The following is a 25102-nucleotide window of genomic DNA, read 5'->3' on the forward strand; positions in this document are numbered from 1 at the left end:
CAAAGACACACATATAACATGGAATATATAATAAAAGATATAGCCAATAAGCACATCATACATACAGGTACACACATACAATCACTCACAGATATATACACACATACATAGATTCACTTGCTCATATATGTATATATATATATATATATATATATATATATATATATATATACATACACACACACACACATACATACATACACACACACATACATAGATTCACTTGCTCATATATATATACATACACACACATACATACATACATATACAGACACATAGATTCACTTGCTCACATATATAGGCACATACATAGAGATAGACACACTCACAAACACACATATATACACCTCACACTGACATACAGTCACTCAATATATACACAGTCACTTACACTAAGGCCCCAGCCATCCCTCTCTGCACAGGCACATACCTAGAGATACACACACACATATACACATCATACACACACACACTGACATACAATCACTCACATATATACACAGTCACTTACACTAAGGCCCCAGCCATCCCTCTCTGCACAGGCACATACATAGAGATACACACACATACACACACACTGACATACAATCGCTCACATATATACACAGTCACTTACACTAAGGCCCCAGCCATCCCTCTCTGCACAGGCACATACCTAGAGATACACACACACACACACACACATACACATCATACACACACACTGACATACAATCACTCACATATATACACAGTCACTTACACTAAGGCCCCAGCCATCCCTCTCTGCACAGGCACATACATAGAGATACACACACACACACACACACACACACATATATATATATATATATATATATATACACATCATACACACACACTGACATACAATCACTTACACATATTTACAGTTACTTACAGTAAGGGCTGCATAGAATGAAGTTTTTGGCCTGACATGCTGTGGGCGGGGCTTCTCTCTGCCTCCTCTGCTCCTGTCTCTTCCGTGAGGAGAGAAGCAGAGAAATGGCAGACAATGACAGGGTAAGTGGTGCCCCCTTGCAGCAGGGAAGGCACAGCACCCTCCATTAAACCACATACAAATCTCCCCAGCAATGGATCCTTTTTACTTCACCGGTCACCCTTAGTCTGCAGCTCCTTTTGTGAAGGCACTAGAGGGGCAGGTGAGGAAAAGGGCAGGGGCTCCAGCCCCCTTTCACTCCTATGTGTGCACATCCCTGAATATGTGTATATATACGGCAGGAGACCATAGGAGAGTGTCCGCCGCATCCATACATTATACAGGAGGATCACAGCGGGTGTCAGGAGTGATACCCGCAGTGATACCCGCAGTGATCTTTCCTTAACTCCTTAAGTACTACTACTATACAACTACTATACATCGTGTACATACTGCCCAGTGCCCAGCAAGAACTTACAGTGAGCCTGCAATGTGTATACAGTATACACATTGCTGGCTCACTTAACCCCTTGCTGAGCTGTGCGCTATGCACAAGCCCAGCAAGGAAAGAGTTAACTTACACTGCTGGACAGTGTAGATTAACCCTTTGGGCGGTATACACTACATACAGCTATCTATAGATAGCTGTATATAGTGTATACAGAAGACGAAGTCTGCTTACTTCCCTCGAGCAGGTCCGTGTAGATCCACCCCTAGTGATGACGTCATTAGGGGGCGGAGCTTCAGACAGGATTCAGGCTAGTCTGAAGCTCTGTTCCATTGTCCGTTTTGGATAATGGGAACAGACCCTTCTGCCAGTGTCTACCCAGACAGGGAGACTCAAGCTGTTGCTAAACTACAACTCCCAGCATGCCCAGACAGCCAAAGGCTGTCAATGTAACACCCTTGAGATCTGTTCAGTGATGGCAGTAATCCTGGTAATAAACAGTGCCCAAAAGAATTAGTCTTCATTAACTTTAAGGACATTTCCAATCCCATTTAGTAAACTATAGGTGTTTCATTATTTAATCTTCACAAGTCACTGATCATTTTATTTGTATGCTGGTAAATTAGATTTGTTAACAGATTTTTCATTAACTAATGTTTTATTGTCTTCAAGATATGGAGATGGAAATTCCTCATGAAAAGAACAGAGATAAAAATGTAAATTGTTTGGGAAAGGCTGAAGACTCTGCTTGTGGACAGTAACTGCTACTGGATGCACATTTCCACTAGGATTATAATGTGTAACTCCCACTGAACCAGACTATGGACTCAAACATTTCAATGAGAACTTTGCACTGGATTTCGGAAGCAATACCTTAATCTCAATCTTTTGTTTTTCAAACAACTGCTTTATGTTATTTAGAATTGTACAAATACTAGTCATTTTAGAGAGTTGCTTGTATATTGACTAGCCCCATTAACCCCTTAAGGACCCGGGCTTTTTCCGTTATATCGTCCTGGGTCCTTAAGAGGTTAAAGAGAATTTATGGCCAACCCCCCAATAAATGAAATTGCATTATCATTCAATAGCTTGGGGGCCCTGATCACAAACCTTTTTAAAGTTTTTGTGAAAAGGGTTGTGAACTTAATTTTAATAATGGGAGTGACTATACAGTCTATATAGTCAGGAAGTGTGTATTAGGCATGCACGCCCCTCAATATACAACATTCATACTCCCTGACTTGACTATGATCCCACCCATCACCTGATATTCACTCCCATTATTAAAACTGAGTTCACGCTCATATGACTGAATTATTTTTCTGATGTGTAATAAAATCTGTGTACAGTAACCCCCCCCCCCCCCCCCCCCGACATACGATGGCCCTGACATACGATCAAATCGACATACGATGGCCTCTCAGAGGCCATCGCATGTCGATGTCAGCATCGACATACGATGCTTTTATATGTCGGGACCATCGCATTAACTGCTATCCGACAGCTCAAAATGCTTAAGCTGCTGTCGGATAGCAGTTTAAGCATCCCGGACAGGTTCACTTACCTATCCCTGCTGCTTCGGGTCCACTTCGCGATCCTCCGGCGTCTTCTACATCCAGGGTCCGGGCCTTGCTTTCCGGCGTCGTTATTACGTCACTACGCACGCCGTCCTGGCACAGCAACGTAATAACGTCAACAGAAGGCGAGGCCCGGACCCTGCAGAAGATGCAGAAGAAGCCGAAGGATCCCGAAGAAGACGCCGGAGCAGCGGGACAGCATCGGGAGCCCCTGGGACAGCATCGGGTGCGGTGAGGACGCAGTCCGGAGCGACGGGGACTGGTGAGTATTAAATGCACTTTTTACATTGCACGAATCCCTCAACATACGATGGATTCGACAATTGATAGGTCGTTTGGAACAAATTACCATCGTATGTTGAGGGACCACTGTATAATGAATGTTTTTTTTGTGTGGCATCTACAATAAACTGCATCATATTTGACATGCAGTAATAATGATAATTAGTTAATTTTCCCCCTTTTTATTGAGGGGGGACACTGCCCACATAATCCGCCTACATACGTTTTTGTATGATTAGAGTTCATATTTGCATTGTGGTTTCTGTACACAATGGACACCACAGAAATCTGCTGATGATCTGTTGCAATTTGAACACTGCAGGCAAGTGACATGTCTGAAATGACTTTTAATATGGTCCATCAGGTTCTGTTACCTGTCATCTATATACAAAAACAGTACTGCACACACCCATCAAATATGACAGAATCTGCACCAGAGGCTCTGTGGAATAAGATTCAGTATATTTTTAATCTAATTGATTGAAATCCCTGCCCTTTCTACACTTAGGGTAGGGTCACACGTAGCGGATCCACAGCGTATTTTACGCTGCATGTCTGTATAGAAACAAGCCAACCGGCACCAGAAAGCCTTCAAAGTAATTAGAACAATGTCCGAAGCCCGCGCTGCGGGGGACCAGTTGTGTCGGCAAGAGTGGAGGTGCTAACAAAGTGAAGAAAATGTGGTATACAGGTAATAGAAAAAGTAACACACTCACCACAAGACACCGCATGGAGGTTTTCAAATCTGGGTTTATTCGTAAATACGAAGTGCCATACAGTCAAAGCAGGTTGGAGGTAAGGGAGGGAAGCAGACATCAGCTCTGTGGAGCTGGTTAAGTGCAACGAATTGTTTCGCAGTGAAACTGCTTGATCATGCTCGATTTTACGCTGCGGTGCCACCGTTGATCCCACCCTATATAGTGCCTTCAGCTGTTCCCCACGTATCCTGCTCGCAGCAGCAATGCGCCGCTCCGAGCAGCCACTCAGGTCTGTGACACGAGGAAAAAGCTGGAGGCAAAATATATGGTCGGGTCATCAAGGGATCTGCAGTAGAGCCCCGTGCGGGACTTGTTTTTCAATCCCGCCCGCTCCCGCTAAAATGTTTGTCCAATCCTGCTCGCTCCTGCTAACATAGGAATGTAGGGTGCAATGCTCTGCACATACTCCCCATGTATACATGTAGTACACACACTGCTATACATGGGGGGGTATGTGCAGAGCATTGCACTCTAGTGTTTGAACAGATGTGAATAGCAGTGACTGTGCAGACTGATGCAATGCTCTGCATATACTTGGCCTTAGAGGATGTATGAGGCTACCTTTTGCGCCGTGGTCTGTAGTTTTTATTGGTACAATTTTTTCTTATAATGGGGCTTTTTGATTGCTTTTTATTATTTTTTATGGCATATGAAGTGACTAAAAATTCGAAATTTAGTATTACTTTTACGTGTATGCCAGCATCAACCGTGCAATTTAATGAACATTATTTTTTAATATTTCCGACATTTATGCACACGGCTAAAGCTTTTATTAGGGAAGGGGTTAATGTATTTTTTATTTTTTACACTTTTTTTTTTTTAAACACTTTTTACTTTTTGTTATAGCTCCCATAGGGTATGCGCAGCCTCAGCTCGCTCTCTGCCTGTATATGAAACTGGCAGAGAGCGAAATTTAAATATCCCCGCCCCCTGCATCTCCCTCTTCTCAGTGCAGGAAGACGGGCGAAAGCCGGCCGGCCAGGCTTCAGATGATGACGCTCCTGCAGGGCCACGCCCACTTCCTGCCCTTGCAAACAGCTCAACACTGAGCTACCGAAGATGCTATTAGAAAGGTAATTAAATGGGGGGAGATTTATCAAAACCTGTCCAGAGGAAAAGTTGCCCAGTTGCCCATAGCAACCAATCAGCTCGCTTCTTTCATTTTTAACAAGGCCTGTGCAGAATAAAAGAATCAGAACCGATCTGATTGGTTGCTATGGGCAACTGGGCAACTTTTACATAAAAATAAATACAGGGATATAGGTAGTTAGTGTCAGGGACAGATGGGGAGGGGGATTAGGGAAAGTTTAGTTAATGATAGCTACTCTTTAAGTACTAGTAAATGCTGGATTTTTAGCTTTAAAAAGTTTAGCTTTAAAAAGTTAGCTTAGCTTCCATAACTTCAGGAAGCAATTTATTGCCAGACTGGTTCTAGCTGGCAGCAAGGTAACAGTAACTCATAAGTCAAAAAGAGTTTTTCTGATTGCACAGCACATGAAACCTTAGCATGGATTATCTACAGCACAAGAAGATCAAATGTGGCTCCACTCCTGTTAGGTACCAACAGAACACGGTCTACAGTAAGTACAGGCTCAAAAAAATAATTTAAAATGTTTTTCTTGTTCGATAATGTAGCAACATGCAGATCATATTAAAAGACAGAGATTTTTGAGATGTACTCTATCTGTTACTGTGACCGAGATCTTCAGTCTGGGTGCGATCTCCACTACACCCGACTTAAACTCAAATAGATAAAGAGACAAAGGGCGATTGGTTCTCTAGGTCTTGGGTCCTGTAGTCCATTTGTGACTCAATTAATGTACAATTGTAATAGGTATAAAAGTTCCTGTTATGTAATCAATCTTTTAATGGAGGAACGGTTATTTAAGTTGACCGTTCCTCTATTAAAAACTAGATTACATAACAGGAACTTTTATACTTATTACATTAATTGAGTCACAAACGGACTACATAAATACCATTCTTTATCAAACCACCTGAAGACATATTCCAAGACCTAGGGAACCAGTCACCCTTTGTTTCTTTATCAACATGCAGATCATGGTAATAAATAATGGCCATTGTTTGAATTCTTTAACGTTTAATAGAATATGGATACTTCCAGTAGGATAATACATGTGTTGTCACTTACAAAAAGCATATGTCATATCAATCTGGTTCCACAAACAATGAGTTCCGTGTACTCCACTGGCATGCATGGTCTACAAATCAAAAGGAGTCTTTGGGATGTAGTAGAATGGGAAATTTACAGTATGAACTTGCAATAATTTAGGAAAGCTATCAGGTTCTGGTCATCAGTTTATGCCATATGTCAGTGAGCACATTCCCTTAATAGCCCAATTTGCTTTATTCTTGCTGGTTTTTCATGTTAAAGGGCGACATGGCTACAAAGGTCATAACTCCATGTTCTGTCCTGCTCTTGTGAGACCCACTGTTTAAGAAAAGTTCAGCCTCTCTTACTTTGCCTATGCCACTTCCTTATCCTGCGTAAAGAATTATTCTTTCAAGTTATCTGAGGTCTGGAGCTGTGGTGAAGCCTGGTTTCCAAATACAGCAGCACAGATAGTGTCATACAAAATAACATCTTTGTGTGAAAGACATCAGACTTGGAGGAGCCATTATTATTTGATCTCACTGGCATAACTAGAACATAACTCTCAGTAGTTTACTGAGAGGAGGATTGCCCCAAAACTTCTAAAATAAAAAGAATGGAACTATATACTTTACAATTACTGTATATTGTTCTAAAGCTAAAGAAACTTAAGTGAATAAAGCTTAAAAATATGTGAGCTCTCTGATCTATGATGGAAAGTGTAATACGAAACCATGTCCCAAACCTGCTTCCGAAGCGGAAAGTACAGAGGCGAATGCTGGCTCTGCGGCTGATTGTACAGGGGTTGGAGAAGAAAATAATAGCCTAGGATATGAAAATAGCATCTGACCTCTATTAGTGAAGTTTTGATATGTGTGTGGTGTCCCGGTACCACATCCTATACGGTACCTTTTGTATATAGGTCCCCATAGCCAGAGTACATAGGACATCGGTGTCCTTTTTGCCTAGTCTGCCCCTTGTCACCTCTCATTTAGATAGTCATTAAGCTAATAGTTTATTCAGGATTTATGTAAATATAACAGTATTAATGTATATAACTAGTTAATTACCTGTCTGGAGCGTAGCAGGACCTGCGGGTCACGTGATCAGGTAAACTCTATGGGTTTTGCTTAAGAACCTTTGGAGGTCCCTGTGACGTATTTTGCCCACTATGGTTTGTGCCGGTGAGTGACAGATATTTGGACCAATCAAAACAGCCCCGCCCCAGCCCATACAAGGGAGCGGCGGCCATGATTCTCTCTCTTGTTCCTGGGCTGTCAAACGAGCAGGATCTGCGCAGCTGTCTTCCGCAGTGAGTTAGGCCTGAGCCTTGAGGCAACGGCTGATCTATTCAGAATCGTGAGTGTATTAATCCCTAAGCACTCCACAAGATCACCGGACCTTATCTATCCCCTAAATCCGGACGGATCTTCGCAATCTACCCTAAATTCAGAGACTTGTATTATTGTTCAAGGTCCGCAACAACTGTCAGTCATTGAACTATATAGAGACTGTATTCCTGAGACTGTTATTGTGCATTGGATGTACCGCAAGCATTTAAGTAAAGTTTACCCAAGTTCAAGTACCTCGTGGACCTTCAGTCATTTTATGCATGCACCTATCGTTACTGGGAAGAGCGGCGATGGGCCGGAGAATTACCTCAGCATTATAGCCCTCAGCCTGGCGTCACAAACTATAGGGTTAACTTTAACCCCTCATCTACCTAAACAGCACCCCAGCTACCATACACCCCCCAAGGGCTACCACATGTGTTTTTAGGAAAAACAGACAAATAAAGGTGGCAATCTAATTCTGAACAAGATGGTATAGGAAGTACTAAATCTAATATCTTATATGCAGATATGACATCCCAAGAAAGGGACACTAAAAATGACATGTCAGAGGTCTGTCAGATCTTCTATGATATCCTATGTAAGGGCAGCACAGGACAAATGGAGAGATGCTGAGATCAGGATATTTCGTTTTTATGATTTCATTTGTTAGTATTGTTATTTTTTATTTATTTATGTAAATTGCTGTTTAAATGCTATAAGGGCATATTGCTTTCCCTGTCCAAACACAGTGATTAACAGCTCTCAATAACAACCTTATACAGTATAGCTGTCATTCTCTGTGAGTGGGAAGGAGAATGAGGACTGACGGGTTGACAGCATTCAGGCCAGTTAAAGGGGTACTCCGCTCTGCTGACGGCCATCGCGCCCCCCTCCCACAGACTTTTGCTGAGGGGGCGGGGGTGACGTCACGAGGGGCGGCCCTGAACACAGAAGCCCGCACACAGCGTCCGGAACAATAAACTTCCGGACGCTGGGGAGCGGAGCTTCCGACACAGGGCAGCGGAGTACCCTTATAAATACACCTTGCTTTAAAATATTTTTGTGAGATTATTATAATTTTTTTTTTTTTAAATGGTAATTAAAGCTTACCGTGAAAACGTCTAAATACATAGCATTTTGTGTTTTGGTGTGTTTATGCAAATCTTTCCATTACAGTTTTTCTTTGTGTCTGTTCTGCTCCTGTTTTTGGCTAATAATACTCATCATAAATCACCTAAACACTAAAATGTAACATTTAATAAATATCACTTAAAATAGGATCCACACATTCCAAAACACTCATTACAGGAGGGATCCAATGTATTATATGTATTTATGGTAATAGATAAATGTACACGTATGGAAGAATATTGAAGTATTCATACATGAACACACTATGAGGGGCATTTACTAATCTTTTACTATGTAGTCTGGTTTTTACCCTGTTTTTTTCTACTTCATTTTTGACTATGTGCGACAAATTTACTAAATTGTTGCACGGCGTTAATAAATTTGGCACACGTAGGAAAAAGTGGGAAATTTCCTTCATGTAGTAGAAATAGTCTGTTCCTTTTTCCTGCTGTCTGAATAGGCTTGGCTGCTAGGTTTCCTTCTGGATCTTTTGTTTTTGAGTTTTTTTTTTAGCTTTTCCACCACATCTAAGGATTTCTGTATCCTGTGGACTCCTTCGGATTCGGTGGACTACTTCGATGACCAGCGTTTTTCTTTGTTTGATTTTAATAAAATGGTTAACGAGGGCTTGTGGGGGAGTGTTTTTTGTAATAAAAAATGTTTAAAACCTGTTGTGTTTTTTCCTTACTTTACTGGACAGGCTTAGTAGTGGAAGCTGTCTTACAGACGGAGTCCATTACAAAGCCGGGCTTAGCGTTAGCCACAAAAACAGCTAGCGCTAACCCCCAATTATTACCCCGGTACCCAACGCCACAGAGGTGCCGGTACCAACAGGCCCGGAGCGTCAAAAATGGCGATCCTGGGCCTAGGCGGTAACAGGCTGGCGTTATTTAGGCTGGGGAGGGCCAGTAACAATGGTCCTCGCCCACCCTGGTAATGTCAGGCTGTTACTGTTTGGTTGGTATTTGGCTGAGAATAAAAATAGGGGGGACCCTATGCGTTTTTTTTTTAATAAATAATTAAATATTAAAAAAAACACATAGGGTCCCCCCTATTTTTATTCTCAGCCAAATACCAACCAAACAGTAACAGCCTGACGTTACCAGGGTGGGGGCGAGGACCATTGTTACTGGCCCTTCCCAGCCTAAATATCGCCAGCCTGTTACCGCCTAGGCCCAGGAGCGCCATTTTTGACACACCAGGCCTGTTGGTATCGGCTCTTCCCAGCACCCCTGTGGCGTTGGGTACCGAGGTAATAATTGGGGGTTAGCGCTAGCTGTTTTTGTGGCTAACGCTAAGCCCAGCTTAGTAATGGTCTCCGTCTATAAGACAGCATCCACTACTAAGCCTGTCAAGTAAAGTAAGGAAAAAACACAACAGGTTTTAAAGATTTTTTATTACAAAAAACACTCCCCCACAAGCCCTCGTTAACCCTTTTATTAAAATCAAACAAAGAAAAATACTGGTCATCGAAGTAGTCCACCGAATCCGAAGGAGTCCACAGGATACACGGATCTGAAATGAGAAGAAGAAAATAAATGGGTTAGTACATTTATTATCACCTGCTCACACATCTACCTCCCAGCATGACTACAACTGCCTTACAGTAAGGACATGCTGGGAGTTGTAGTTGTTTGGTGCATGAGATGTGTGGGCAAGTGACAAGCTTGTCCCCTGCCCCCAGCTGCAGGACTACAATCCCCAGCATGCCCTTACCGTAAGGTGGGGCGGAGGCCGGGCACAGTGTTTCCCAACCTGGGAGTTGTAGTTTTGCAACATCTGGAGGCACCCTGGTTGGGAAACACTGTTTTAGGCCAAAGGCTGTCCAGGCATGCTGGGAGTTGTAGTCTTGCAACATCTGGAGGCACCCTGGTTGGGAAACACTGGCCTAAAACAGTGTTTCCCAACCAGGGTGCCTCGAGATGTTGCAAAACTACAACTCCCAGCATGCCTGGACAGCCAAAGGCTGTCCAGGCATGCTGGGAGTTGTAGTCTTGCAACATCTGGAGGCACCCTGGTTGGGAAGCACTGTTTTAGGGCTTGGGCAACTTACCGGCTTCTGTAGGATCCAGCGCCGCACGACATTGCCGCAAGACACTGCCGCGCGACAGTGCCGCCCGACGATCTCCGTCACCGATCGTCGCTGGAGCCTCGGAAGGGTAAGTGAACGTCTTCGCCGGTCCCCTTCAGCTGTTTAGTTTTGCAACAGCTGGAGGACTACAGTTTGCAGACCACAAACCAGTGGTCTGCAAACTGTGGCCCTCCAGCTGTTGCAAAACTTCAACAACCAGCATGCCCTGACAGCCAAAGCCTTTGGCTGTCAGGGCAGGAGCCCGGGCTGACATTACAGTGCAGCCGCCCGGGCTCCTGATACTGCCTCCCCGCTACCCTCACTTATGGGGACACTGATATACATCCCCCCCTTGTCTCCCACCCGCGTCGCTCAGCTCCCGCTGCTACAAGACTACAACCCCCAGCGTGTCCTCACTGTAAGGTCATGCTGGGACTTGTAGTCTTGCAACAGTTAGCAGACAGATGGGAGTTGTGTGGCTCTGGCAGGTGAGAGGGGGGGGGATGTAAATCACTGCAGTGTCCCTGTAGCACAGTGAGGGTAGCGGGGAGAAAGTATGTTGGAGCCCGGGCGGCAGTAGCTTTTCCTGCTCCATGTTGGAGCTGGAGTAAATTTAGTCAATTTTTACGGCCGTTGCGACTGTTTATTGCACAGCTGCGACTGTCGCAGTTAATAAATACCTGACCACTGCAAGTCAAAAATGCAAACTAGCGTAAATGAAACGGGAAAAAAAATGTGACTTTCTTGCTCTTGCTAGAGAAAGTCGCACGAAAAGTTGGGTAGGCGCAATTGCGACAATTTAGCGCCAAAAATAGTCAGAAAAAAACTGACTAAACCCCTTAGTAAATGCCCCTGTATAAGAATAGTTTTTAGAGTGTTATTTTTTTTTTTTTTTTTTTGTGTGTCACTAATCAATAATTCTTTGTAATTACTGGCCATAATATATGGTATTGCTTTATCACATTTTTGCTATTTATAATAATTGCACTTGACACTGTCATGGTTTTCACCTATACTTCTGTGCTTTATGTACCGTCACTGCGGTTAAGAATACGCATATGCAGTAGTTTAGGTTTATTCTCCAGAGCAGCGCTGGTTCTGAGTGCGCCTGCACCCTGTACCTCGGCCGTAGACACAGCCCTCTGACGTGACTAACTGCCTAGTGTGGGCACTCGGGACTCGGTACCTTGAGCCTGCGCACTGGGACGGAGACGCCGGAAGTGGGGCTGTTTTGAGTTTGGAGTTCTGCAAGCGCCATAATGGATCCACACCGCTGTTTGTAATGATATCATTATGATGCTATATAAGACTGGCATGGGGGTATCTGATCAGTACTTCTTGTGAAAGGGATACCGAAACGATCGTAGGAGTCGGGGACAGGATGTTATCCCCCATGGGTAAGAACTTCTTGCCTGTATTACTTATTCACTAGTTGCTGTCATCCATTTTCCTGATTTATATCTGCATATGTGTATTATTGTTTACTTCAGCTTGGGACAGTATTGTTAGTGTTTCATTTGAGTGAGCATTGATCACTCCTATTTAGGACTATCATCTATTTGTGCAATATTTACCATTAAGCAATAATTACCATTATTGTGTCATTACCACAGCCATATGATTTTAATGTGGTTGTAGTATATTTCAGGACAGGATTCCGAGCACAATTAGCTATTTCAAGCACTTTATTTTTATATTTTAGTAGCAATAGAGCTTACATGATGTAGCAGTTTTCAGTGAGCCCCTTTTTGTATTGGTCACTTCCACAATATTAATCCATATTGCGTCCATGTATTTGTCATTTTAAATATGTCTTCAATAAAGATTATTTGATTTTTATGATATCAGCTGTTGTTTGAACTCATTTCTCTTGGTGTATAATATGTACTATATGGGGGACATGTATCAAAGGTTTTACCCCTGTTTTGTGTTTACATTTTTCCGCAAAATGTTGTGCAAGCTGTTTGTTTGCGTCTTTTTTCACGATAATTCTGGTGGAGCATTTCCTCCAGATTTCGGTGTACCTTGGAGGGACATGTTTAGTACGCACAAATTTATTATCTGCGTATATTTCATTTACCCACAGAAATCTTGCGCAATGTATGAGGAGATTACTATATTTGTATGAGGATGTATGAGGAGATTACTATATTTGCCCGAAATGTATGAAACTCATTGCACTTGATTGATAAAATTTAGCACATCTGCGCATAATTTAGAATTCCGCAAAAAGAGGTAAACTGCTTCTACCATACACAAATCATGATACATGTCCCCCAGCGCTCGGACCCCCGCAATCTATAACTTATCCCCTATCATTCGGATAGGGGATAAGTCATATTGCACTACAGATGTCCTTTAATCTGCATCATTTTGTTGCATTATTAGAGTATATATAATTACCATTACTCTTTGGTTGCATCATATACACTAATTCACATCATAGGGGTTAACTCTGTACCACTTCGTTGTACCATATGAGTGAGCATACATACCGTTCACAGGAACCACCTAGGTTTTCAAATTTGTCAATGCCATATTTATCTGTTTTGATTTACTACCATTTAGCACTGTGTGGAGACAATGATTTTCTTATTACTCCTCTCTCATCCACAGAGGTAGACAGGGAACTTGAATGAGACAGATAGCCTTTTCCCTGTTTTTGTTTGAACAGTACCATAGGGCTTTCACAGGAGGTTTGAGGGATATGTTCCTGTATGGGCCGCCCTTATCAGGGCTTCACTCTGCTAAGGTATAGGTTTAGAGGACGGGACACAGTGTGGGATATCTGCATCTAAGGGGCCACACACCAGTCAGGCCCTCCCCATCCCCTAGTCCCTTTCCCCCTTTTCCCCTCCTCACCCTCTTCCCGATATATGACACAATACTCATCTATTGTTTTGCTTTTGGTTGACTTATGTGTATCTGATTTTATGATAGGTCTGCATCGTCTCCTGCACAGGGACATTTGCAGAAGAGTTGCACTTTATATGTATTCAGATGGTGTTTTGGACCATGTGGATCCTATTTTAAGGGATATTTATTAAAAGTTTGTTGTAGTGTTCCGGTGATTTATTTTTTAATTAGTACACTACTATTTGACATCTGTTTTCAGTAATTTGTTTAAAAATACAAAGTTCAAAATACAAACTTAAACACTTAATTTAATACAAAAAATGTGTGAGCAGTAGGTCTAAAATTCTGCCACTACACAATGTATGGAGCCGAGACCTATGACTCTGTACGCTGTGTTTACTTCTGGCACCATGGCTATGCAGCTTATTGATGGGGGATGCCCAGTGTTGGCATCTCACTGATCATGATCAAATATTGATGGAAAGGCCATCAATGGGTTTTCCCTGAAATCAGATAATTCAAAACTTTATAGGGAAGGCTTATCAAAACCTGTGCAGTGAAAGAGTGGTGCAGTCGCTATGGTCAACTGGTCAACTTTTCTACTGCACAGGTTTAGATAATTCCCCCCCTATCTATCTGGACTCAGTATTTCCCCCTCCGTCCATCACTAACATTTAGTAGCATAAGAGACTTAACAGAGCCATTTAAAGGGGAATCTGGAATACACATACCACCAAACTACCATAAGGGATGAATAGGTAAACACATCCAGGACTTGCCAGGACTTTTAAAGAGAAGCTGAAGAGAGTGGAAAGCAAATGGAGATAAGTCAACTTGACCTGGCTAATAATTGTAAAAAACTAAACAAAATCAAGAGTTAATAAAAAAAAATATTGACAAAGATGATTAAATCCCAGGAGGGTAAGAGGGGTGAGTCTGAGCTACATTTATTAAGCATTAGATGTTCAGTACATTTACAAGAGTCTTCTGTTGGGAGACAGATTAAAAAATAGCTTCTGACTCCAGACCTGTACCCATGCTCGATAAACTGCAAGAGGAGTTATTCTAGGGATAGAGTTATTATTATTAAAATGTCATGAGATTTTGGGAAATATTCTTTAGCTAATAATAGGGTAATGGTGTTTCCAGAAGTTACTTGGCAGAAAAGAATGGTTTAGAAAGGTTAAACATAGCTCAGATCACGAGGGCTACAAAAGCAGTGTTGTAACCCACTAAACGTAGTTTGATTTATAATGAAGAAGTTTTTTTTTATAGTTTTATATCTTGTTAACTTGGTGACCTCTAATGGTTTTATTGTCATTGGTAAACATTGATGAACTTTGATCAAAAAGTTTGGTTCACACGACCCTGTAATGTTCTATGGAAATCTGCAATGCAATAACCCTCAAAATACATTTATGACACTGCCTAAGAGCTCTAAAGTCCTGTGTAACACTGCTAGAATTCATCATGGAATGTTTTCAAATAGCTTTAAAGTGCTTGTATGGCTAAAGGAGTTAAAGGGGTACTCCAGTGGAAAACATTTTTTTTTTAAATCAACTGGTGCCAGAAAGTTAAACAGATTTGTAAATTACTTCTATAAAAAAAATCTTAATCCTTACAGTACTTATCAGCAGCTGTATGACCCGCAGGAAGTTTTTTTTTTTTTTTGAATTTCCTTTCTGCCTGACCACAGTGCTCTCCGCTGACCGCTGTCCATTTTAGTAAATGTCCAGAGTAGGAGCAAATCCCAATAGAAAACCTATCCTGCTCTGGACAGTTCTTAAAATGGACAGAGGATAAGGTAAAAAAATACAAAAAAAGGGGCACTCTCTCGTGTAGTGTATCATCAAGTGGACGTGACCCACTAACACACATATAGTGTAGTACTGACCTACTGGATTTGTGCAGCAGGGAAGGCACAACATTGTAATAGGCTTTATGGTGGAGTCAGTGTGAGCAGTTTGCAGCTCAAACCCCTGTTCCGTATCCCCGAGGGTACGGAATATGGTGACAAGATAAACAGGCAAAAATGGGGAATTGGTAGAGCGTTACTGCTTGCAATGAAAGGACACTGGACGCCACAGATGCACAGGACGGTTTATTAGAATAAAAGATACTGGACAACGTGTTTTGGCGCTGGCATGTGCCTTCCTCAGATCCAGGAGGATTACTGGAATAGCAATGAATTACTGGAATAGCAATGAATATACATATTGTTTTATATAAAATGGCATAAAATCATGCACTAAGTATATCCAATGTAAAAAACGGGTTACAAAGGAGAATAAAGACCAATAGTAAAAAATGAATTGATAAAAAAAAAACTTTAAAAAACTGCATAAGGTAAAATGATGTGGTCAGAAACAGCACAAGGGGACCCAAGCATTGGTGTTTGTGAAGAGTCTACAGCTGAAGATAAGTTGATGGACAAGGCAAATATGGTGCTATGTGGAAAGAATGCTGTGGATTGTCCAACAGGTGTAGAATGTAATAAGTGTAATATAATATATATGATACATAACAATATATAGTATAATATAATAAGAATGCTGTCAATTGTCCATCAAGAGTAAATTAAGTGTAACACAATGCATATGTGGTGGCCCAGTACAGGAGGTGTTACCCCGTGCTCCTGCTATCCTGTCAGGCAGCCTCCTTCAGTGTCCCTAAGCCCCCCTGCACTTGTTTCCCCATTGTAAATATGTTTTACCATGTAAAGTGTTATAAAATGTAATGTTGCTTTAGGAGTTATACCATGTGATATGTCATGTGATTGTTACCCAGAAGGTAACAGTAACCAGGTGACCCCCAAGAGTGACCTATTGGCTCCCTGCTAGACTCCCCCATATAAGCCCTGGGTGGAGGTAGCTTCTCTCTCTCTTTGAGCTCTGCTCTTCTGCTAAGCTGAGGTCCAGTGCAGTCGTGCCTAGTGTGTGTGTCCAGAGTGTTGGAGGCCTCAAAGTCAAGTCCTGCAGCCACCATCATCTCAAGTAAGATAAAGTCACAGCTTTATGAGTCGAGTCAAGTAAGTCCCTGTCATCTGTCAAGTCAGCGTGGTCTGCATTCAATTGTTCAGTCCTACTACAAGTCCCAGCAAGCCCTTAAGGTCTCTGCGTCACTGGTCACCTCCTTGGGCCCTGGCTGAACTGTATAGACTTTACCATCTGTCTACCCTCAGTAAATCCATAACTTGGCATCGGAGTCTTCATTGCCCCCGTGCCTAGCACAGGATCCAGCGGTATACCTTTGGGTGATTATAGGCTAAACCACACCCTGGCGTCATGAATTCAAGGGGTTCATGCCATCTGCCCCTAGGGTAACAACATCTGCCCTGCACCTCACACCCTGCCACCACACATATAATATAATAAGAATATATAGTATAATAAGAATGCTGTCAATTTCCCATTAAGTGTAAGATATAATAAAAGGAGCTATTACAAATATCAAGGTTAACAATGATGGAACAAACAAGATGATACCAACATGTACAGGAAGAAACATCAGGGTGAGTGGTAGAGAGGCATAGGGCAATTGCCCGACAATGCTGAGGGGAGGCTATAGGCAGTATGAGAAAAAGGGGGGCAAAACAGCATGGGGCCAAAATGTAGAGGACAGGTGTACTTAAATTCTCATGTGTCTTGGAATAACTCCCATGCTTTGGTGGCATAGCAGTATGGCGCGCAATGTGCTGTGTTAAATATGGGCGTCAGTGTAGACCGTGCAGATGGGCCGAGGGGGAGGCGCATGTGGCGTGTCGTTGCACCGACTAGTCTAGTATTGTGCGCTGATGTGTATAAACGAGGAAAAAGAGTGTGAAGGGATAAGGCTGTGTGGAGTGGGAAAATATGACAAGAGGTAGAGCAAGAAGGGATAACAGGTGACAGAATAAAGAGGCGAATGAAAGAGGTGGAGAATGAGAAAGGAGATGAGAGAAGAGGGTGGATGGGAATGGGATGGAAAGGAGGGAAAAGCTAGAATAAAGGGGAATAAAGAAAGTAGAGGATCAGAACTTGGAAGGTAGGTGGGGGGAGGGGGAGTAGAGAGGGAAGAGGCTGATGGGGCAAATATCAGATAGAACTATGATGATGTAATGTAGTGGGGCAGGCTGAAATACATGGCATACCTAGTGGTTGTTAGAGTTCTATATAGAGTTTTTATAGTTCAATGCACTCATTGAGGCCATCCAGGGCCAGACATTTTCATTTGTAGATCCAATAGGCCTCTCTTCTGTTGAGTGCAGTCTGTCTGTTTTCCAAATCTTCTGAAATCTGCTCAATAGGGGTAGACCGAATACATGAGAAGTAGTGTTGAGCGGCATAGGCCATATTCGAATTCACGATATTTTGCAAATATATGGACGAATATTCGTCATATATTCACTAAATTCGCATATTCGTAATAATCGCGTTTTATTTTTGCATATGCGAAAATTTGCAAATGTGAAAATTTACATATACAAAAATTTGCATATGCAAATTTTTGCATATGAGAAAATGTGCACGGCAGTCTCACACAGTAGTATTAGAGCCTTCTTTACACCCCACAAGGGATGATCACTGAAAAAAAAAAACGAATATTCGTAATTGAAAATATATAGTGCTATATTCACGAATATTAGAGAATTCGCAAATATGCGATATTCGCAAATAAAATTCACATTGTGAATATTCGCGAGCAACACTAATGAGAAGTCCTTGTTGTGTTGTTCTGTCCGATGTCTGGAGATGCTCTGTTTGAGATACCGATATTAAAATTGTGCCGATGTCCATTCAAACATGTTCTGAGTGTTTGAGAGGTCCTTCCCACATTGCAGAGACCACAGCAACAGTTGAGTAGATATATTACAAAAGAAGAACTGCAATCAAGATGTGTTTTTATCTCAAAGGAGGTAGAGATGTTAGCAGTAGTGAACAATTTTCTTCCATATAGAATGTTTAGGCAACAGAGACAACCCTTGCTCTTGCATTTGAAGGGGCCCGGAGTGGAGGTCACCGCCTTCAGTGCTTTTACTTTCCTCAAATGGCTAGGTGCTAGAATGTTCTTGATAGTTCTACCCCTGCGGCACATGAGTTGTGGTTTCTCGGGAATGACTTTTCTCAAAATGCAATCAACTAGTAAGGTCCCCCAATGTCTCTCTAAAATGTATCACATTTTCTTGTGTTCTTGGTTAAAGGTTGTGATGATGTTACAGGTGTGAGTATTCGATTGTTCTTGTGTTTTGTTCCTGGGTGCAACTGAGGGCAAAAGGTCTTTTTGCTCCATATTCAAGTTTGCTATGAATGTGTGGTGGACCACCGGTGTATAGCGGGACCACAGGTGTATTGGTGTGAGTGGTGGGATCAGATGGTGTTAACCCCGGGGGCAAGATGTTGTTAACCCCTAGTGTTCGTGACGCCAGGATGTGGTTGTTTGGTGTGGGGCACCACCGACAACCAACCAAAAACGGCATATATAGTAAATGAGAGTCCAAAGAAGGTTTTGATGCAACTGGAACTTTACTGAAGAAGGCAGTATAACAGTCTTTACAGGTAGCCAACTTCCACGGAGATGACCCACACACACACAAAGAGGTTTGCGTAGCTGGGGGCCAATGCATTATTTACTATTGGTCTTTATTCTCCTTTGTAACCCCTTGTAACCCGTTTTATATGTTGGATATACTTGGTGCATGATTTTATGCCATTTTATGTGACATGAAATGTTTATCCATTGCTATTCCAGTAATTCATTGTGGAGCTGAGGAAGGTGCGTTGCCCAGTATCTTTTATTCAAATAAACTGTCCTGTGCATCCAGAGTCCTTTCATTGCAAGCAGTAGCGCTCTACCAATTCCCCATTTTTGCCTGTTTAAAATGGACAGAGGTGTCAGCAGAGAGCACTGTGGTCAGGCAGAAAAGACATTTTCAAAAATAAAAAAAACTTCCTGTGGATCACAACAGCAGCTGATAAGTACTGGAAGGATTAAGATTCTTTAATAGAAGTAATTTACAAATATGTTTAACTTTCTGGCACCAGTTGATTTAAAATATTTTTTTTCCAGTGGAGTACCCCTTTAATGTCAAAGGTATGCCAACATGCAGTAGCCTGTGATAACTTACAGCTTGTTTAAAAACACACAGCACTAGCAGATTTTGCAGGCTTTTTAACAATAAAAACAATAAATGGCACTGTCCACACTCTCTTTGTCTGCCTCTTCTTGCATTATTCTCAGTTTTTATATCTCAATTCCTATTCTTTCTCCCAAAACTGTCTCTGGTTTCTACCCCCTTCCCAAACTTAGACTAGTTGAGTATCCTTATAGTTCTTTTTGTGAGCAAGGTGATCCCAGGCCCTTTTAAGTTATTTGATTGGTCATGGTAGAGCCTATTTGTATTCCCAGCTCTTGCTCTGCTCTTGTGACCAGTGTTTCAATAGACGTTCTGCAAATAGCGGAATCTAACATCCATCAACGTTATATCTGATCCCTTGATTCTCGTTGTTAATGCATTTCTTGTATGTGTATTGTCTCATTTACACTGTCTTTTCCTTTTTTGTTCCTAGTTGCACTTGGTGCTTTGTTACTCCCCTTTTTGATTGTTCTCAATAAAGCTTTTCTGAATACAAAAAACAAAACAATAAATAAATAGACTGCCACTGTCATACTGCCACTCTGCCAATCACTGGCTGCAGTGATGTCCAGCCTTAGCCAGGGATTGGCAAAGGGCAGTATGACACACTGGGGCTGATGTCACTCCAGGCCCATGCAAAACGCTGAAGTTCAGAAAGAGGATCACAGCCATGGACCGGAGCAGGACACCAGAGACACCACAGGAATGTTGGAGGTGAGTAACAGTTCATTTTTTTAAATACTGTAGAATGGGCAAATAAAATGTACCTACTATGAAATAAAAGTTGATTTGTGTTAATACGAAGATCTGTCAAAGATAGTGTGGTGTAAAAAAAAAAAAATTATGAAAAAAAGCCCTGCCTTTCCAACATTGTTTTTTTTGTTTAGTTTTTAATGGGATTGTTACGCCTAGCGCTCCGGGTCCCCGCTCCTCCCCGGAGCGCTCACGGCGTCTCTCTCCCCGCAGCGCCCCGGTCAGTCCCGCTGACCGGGAGCGCTGCACTGTCATGGCCGTCGGGGATGCGATTCGCACAGCGGGACGCGCCCGCTCGCGAATCGCATCCCAGGTCACTTACCCGTCCCGGTCCCCTGCTGTCATCTGCTGGCGCGCGCGGCTCCGCTCTCTAGGGCGCGCGCGCGCCAGCTCTCTGCGACTTAAAGGGCCAGCGCACCAATGATTGGTGCCTGGCCCAATTAGCTTAATTGGCTCCCATCTGCTCCCTGCCTTTATCTGACCTCCTCCCATGCACTCCCTTGCCGGATCTTGTTGCCTTGTGCCAGTGAAAGCGTTTAGTGTGTCCAAAGCCTGTGTACCTGAACTTCTGCTACCCATCCTGACTACGAACCTTGCCGCCTGCCCCCGACCTTCTGCTACGTCTGACCTTGCCTCTGCCTAGTCCTTCTGTCCCACGCCTTCTCAGCAGTCAGCGAGGTAGAGCCGTTGCTAGTGGATACGACCTGGTTGCTACTGCCGCAGCAAGACCATCCCGCTTTGCGGCGGGCTCTGGTGAAAACCAGTAGCCTCTTAGAACCGGTCCACTAGCACGGTCCACGCCAATCCCTCGCTGACACAGAGGATCCACTACCTGTAAGCCGAATCGTGACAGTAGATCCGGCCATGGATCCCGCTGAGGTGCCGCTGCCAAGTCTCGCTGATCTTCCCACGGTGGTCGCTCAGCAATCGCAGCAGATTGCCCAACAAGGACAGCAGCTGTCGCAGTTGACCGCCATGTTACAGCAAATTCTGCCTCTGCTACAGCAGCAACCATCTCCTCCGCCAGCTCCTGCACCTCCTCCGCAGCGAGTGGCCGCTCCTAACCTCCGCTTGTCCCTGCCGGACAAATTTGATGGGGACTCCAGACTCTGCCGTGGATTTTTGTCTCAGTGTTCCCTGCATATGGAGATGTTGTCAGACTTGTTTCCTACAGAACGGTCTAAGGTGGCGTTCGTAGTGAGCCTTCTTTCAGGAAAGGCCCTGTCTTGGGCCACACCGCTCTGGGACCGCAATGATCCTGCCACAGCCACAGTCCAGTCCTTCTTTGCTGAAGTCCGAAGTGTCTTTGAGGAACCTGCCCGAGCCTCTTCTGCTGAGACTGCCTTGCTGAACCTGGTCCAGGGTAATTCTTCCGTTGGCGAGTACGCCATACAATTCCGTACTTTTGCTTCTGAACTATCCTGGAATAATGAGGCTCTCTGCGCGACCTTTAAAAAAGGCCTATCCAGTCGCATCAAGGATGTGCTGGCCGCACGAGAGATTCCTGCCAACCTCCAAGAACTCATCCATCTAGCTACCCGCATTGACATGCGTTTTTCTGAGCGACACCAAGAGCTCCGCCAGGAAAAAGACTTAGATCTCTGGGCACCTCTCCCACAGCATCCTTTGCAGTCTATGCCTGGGCCTCCCGCCGAGGAGGCCATGCAAGTGGATCGGTCTCGCCTGACCCAGGAAGAGAGGAATCGCCGTAGAGAAGAAAATCTCTGTCTGTACTGTGCCAGTACCGAGCATTTCTTGGTGGATTGCCCTATCCGTCCTCCACGCCTGGGAAACGCACGCACGCACCCAGCTCACGTGGGTGTGGCGTCTCTTGGTTCTAAGTCTTCTTCTCCACGTCTCACGGTGCCCGTGCGGATTTCTCCTACAGCCAACTCCTCCCTCTCAGCCGTGGCCTGCTTGGACTCTGGTGCCTCCGGGAATTTTATTGTGGAGTCCTTTGTTAATAAATTCAGCATCCCGGTGACCCGTCTCGCCAAACCGCTCTACATTTCCGCGGTCAACGGAGCCAGATTGGACTGCACCGTGCGTTACCGCACAGAACCCCTCCTGATGTCTATCGGACCCCACCACGAAAGGATTGAGTTCTTCATTCTCCCCAGTTGTACCTCTGAGGTCCTCCTCGGTCTGCCATGGCTCCGGCTTCATTCCCCCACCCTTGATTGGACCACCGGGGAGATAAAGAACTGGGACTCTGCCTGCCATAGGAAGTGCCTCTCCCCCCCTCCCAGTCCCGTCAGGCAAGCCTCTGTGCCTCCTCATGGCTCCCGTCCTGGTGTCACACTGCCCCATGCCAGGCTTCGCCCTCTGCCCTCCCTCCCCATTCCCACTCCTGCTGTACTGCCTGCCGCTGAGGAAACCCTCCATTTTTTCCCGGTGTCCTCATCCCAGGGGAGGCAGTTGCCGGTCAAAGAAAAGGGGAGACCTAAGGGGGGGGGTACTGTTACGCCTAGCGCTCCGGGTCCCCGCTCCTCCCCGGAGCGCTCACGGCGTCTCTCTCCCCGCAGCGCCCCGGTCAGTCCCGCTGACCGGGAGCGCTGCACTGTCATGGCCGTCGGGGATGCGATTCGCACAGCGGGACGCGCCCGCTCGCGAATCGCATCCCAGGTCACTTACCCGTCCCGGTCCCCTGCTGTCATCTGCTGGCGCGCGCGGCTCCGCTCTCTAGGGCGCGCGCGCGCCAGCTCTCTGCGACTTAAAGGGCCAGCGCACCAATGATTGGTGCCTGGCCCAATTAGCTTAATTGGCTCCCATCTGCTCCCTGCCTTTATCTGACCTCCTCCCATGCACTCCCTTGCCGGATCTTGTTGCCTTGTGCCAGTGAAAGCGTTTAGTGTGTCCAAAGCCTGTGTACCTGAACTTCTGCTACCCATCCTGACTACGAACCTTGCCGCCTGCCCCCGACCTTCTGCTACGTCTGACCTTGCCTCTGCCTAGTCCTTCTGTCCCACGCCTTCTCAGCAGTCAGCGAGGTAGAGCCGTTGCTAGTGGATACGACCTGGTTGCTACTGCCGCAGCAAGACCATCCCGCTTTGCGGCGGGCTCTGGTGAAAACCAGTAGCCTCTTAGAACCGGTCCACTAGCACGGTCCACGCCAATCCCTCGCTGACACAGAGGATCCACTACCTGTAAGCCGAATCGTGACAGGGATATTCCTTGATTTTTTATTTGATTATGCTACAGGGGCTGTAAAGTTAGTTTAGTTCCTAATATAGGGGGAGATTTATCAAAACCTGTCCAGAGGAAAAGTTGCTGAGTTGACCATAGCAACCAATCAGATGACTTCTGTAATGTCCCAGTACAGAACACAGTCCTGAACTACACTTAGTGTCCTGAGGGCTCTCCTGCAGTGTCTCCCCCATAATGAAGTTAGTGTTACTATGTCTAGCCGGTACAAGGTTATGTATTATGTGTTTATAAAGTATAAAGGACCTTTGGAAGACCAATCTAAATGTCTAAAGGACCTTAGTCCTGAGTTATCACATGTTACCCAGAGAGCACCAGTTAAACACATGACCTTCAGCTTGAGCTATGGGCTTCTTGCTCAGCCCACTTTATAAGAGGGGGAGCCATTACAATCTCTCTCTCTCATCACTCCTGCTGAGGAACAGCAAAGCACAGATCTTGCGTCCAGTACACCTGGAGGCCATAAAGTCTGCACACCTGCCACATGTCAGTAAGTCAACTCATCCGTGTCTGCTGTCTCTACCAAAGTCAAGTCAAGTCAATTATAGTCAGAGTGGCTGTATTGAAGTCTGACCCAAAAGTATTGCAAGTCCCAGCAAGCTGCAAGGCCCTTTCCGTGTTACTGGTCAACTCTCTGGGATTCTGGCCTAGCTGTAAAGACTTTAACAACTGTCTAACCTCAGTAAAACTACCGTTAACCCTTACCTGGTCTTGGACTATTATTGCCCGACCTAACCTTGGGTGGTTACCGGAAAAACCACTCTGGCGTTACGAACATTAGGGGTTAATAACACCTTGCCCCTGGGCTATACCATCTGCCCCACCCACCTACACCCTTCACAGCTGTGGTCAGACCACAACTTTGGCGTCGCCACACTTCTTTCATTTTTCACAGACCTTTTAAAAAAAAAATTAAAGACGTGATCTGATCGATTGCTATGCAACTCAGCAACTTTTCCTCTGGACAGGTTTTGAGAAATCTCCCCCTATATTATGAACTACACTAACTTTACAGCCCCTGTAGCATAATCAACTAAAAAAATCACGGAATACCCCTTTAAAAACTAAGCAAAAGAAATAATGTTGGAAATGCGAGTTTCTTTTTTTCATAAATTTTTTTTTTTTACACTATGCTATTTCTGACAGATCTCTTAGACAATAAGTGGAGCAAGGTGTGCACACATGACCACCGCTCCATTTCAATGGGAGACCAGAGACCCCATTCTCGAGATTGCAGGGGTCTCAACTGTCGGATATTCCTTTAACTGTAAATGAGGAAAACCTGATCTATAACTTGGTAAATATAATTTAAGTGTTTTCAACAACAAAAAAATTACTTAACCAATGTTCCCAGGCTGCATAATAAACATAGCTTCTACTCACCTCCCTCGCTCCATTGTAGCCTCCGGTATTGGCATCTGGTATCAGCCGCTGCAGATAACAGGTGCCGATACCGGAGACTACGAGGGGGCAAAGGAGGTGAATAGAATTTTTTTTTGTTTCTTTGTTTATTTATGCAGCCTGGG

The 25102-nt window shown here is 44.1% G+C and overlaps 1 protein-coding gene across 2 annotated transcripts in view; it reads left to right on the plus strand.

Annotated features, from left to right (window-relative positions):
• The first annotated feature begins 5359 nt into the window (after positions 1 to 5359).
• Positions 5360 to 25102, plus strand: part of VSTM4 (V-set and transmembrane domain containing 4) — a 60741-nt gene continuing 40998 nt past the window's right edge. For both annotated transcript variants that reach the window (XM_056531250.1, XM_056531251.1), the window contains exon 1: positions 5360 to 5582. The gene's annotated coding sequence lies outside the window, so the exon portion shown is untranslated. The remainder of the gene's footprint in view (positions 5583 to 25102) is intronic.

This window comes from Hyla sarda, chromosome 7, assembly GCF_029499605.1.
Source record: "Hyla sarda isolate aHylSar1 chromosome 7, aHylSar1.hap1, whole genome shotgun sequence".
Taxonomy (NCBI): Eukaryota; Metazoa; Chordata; class Amphibia; order Anura; family Hylidae; genus Hyla; species Hyla sarda.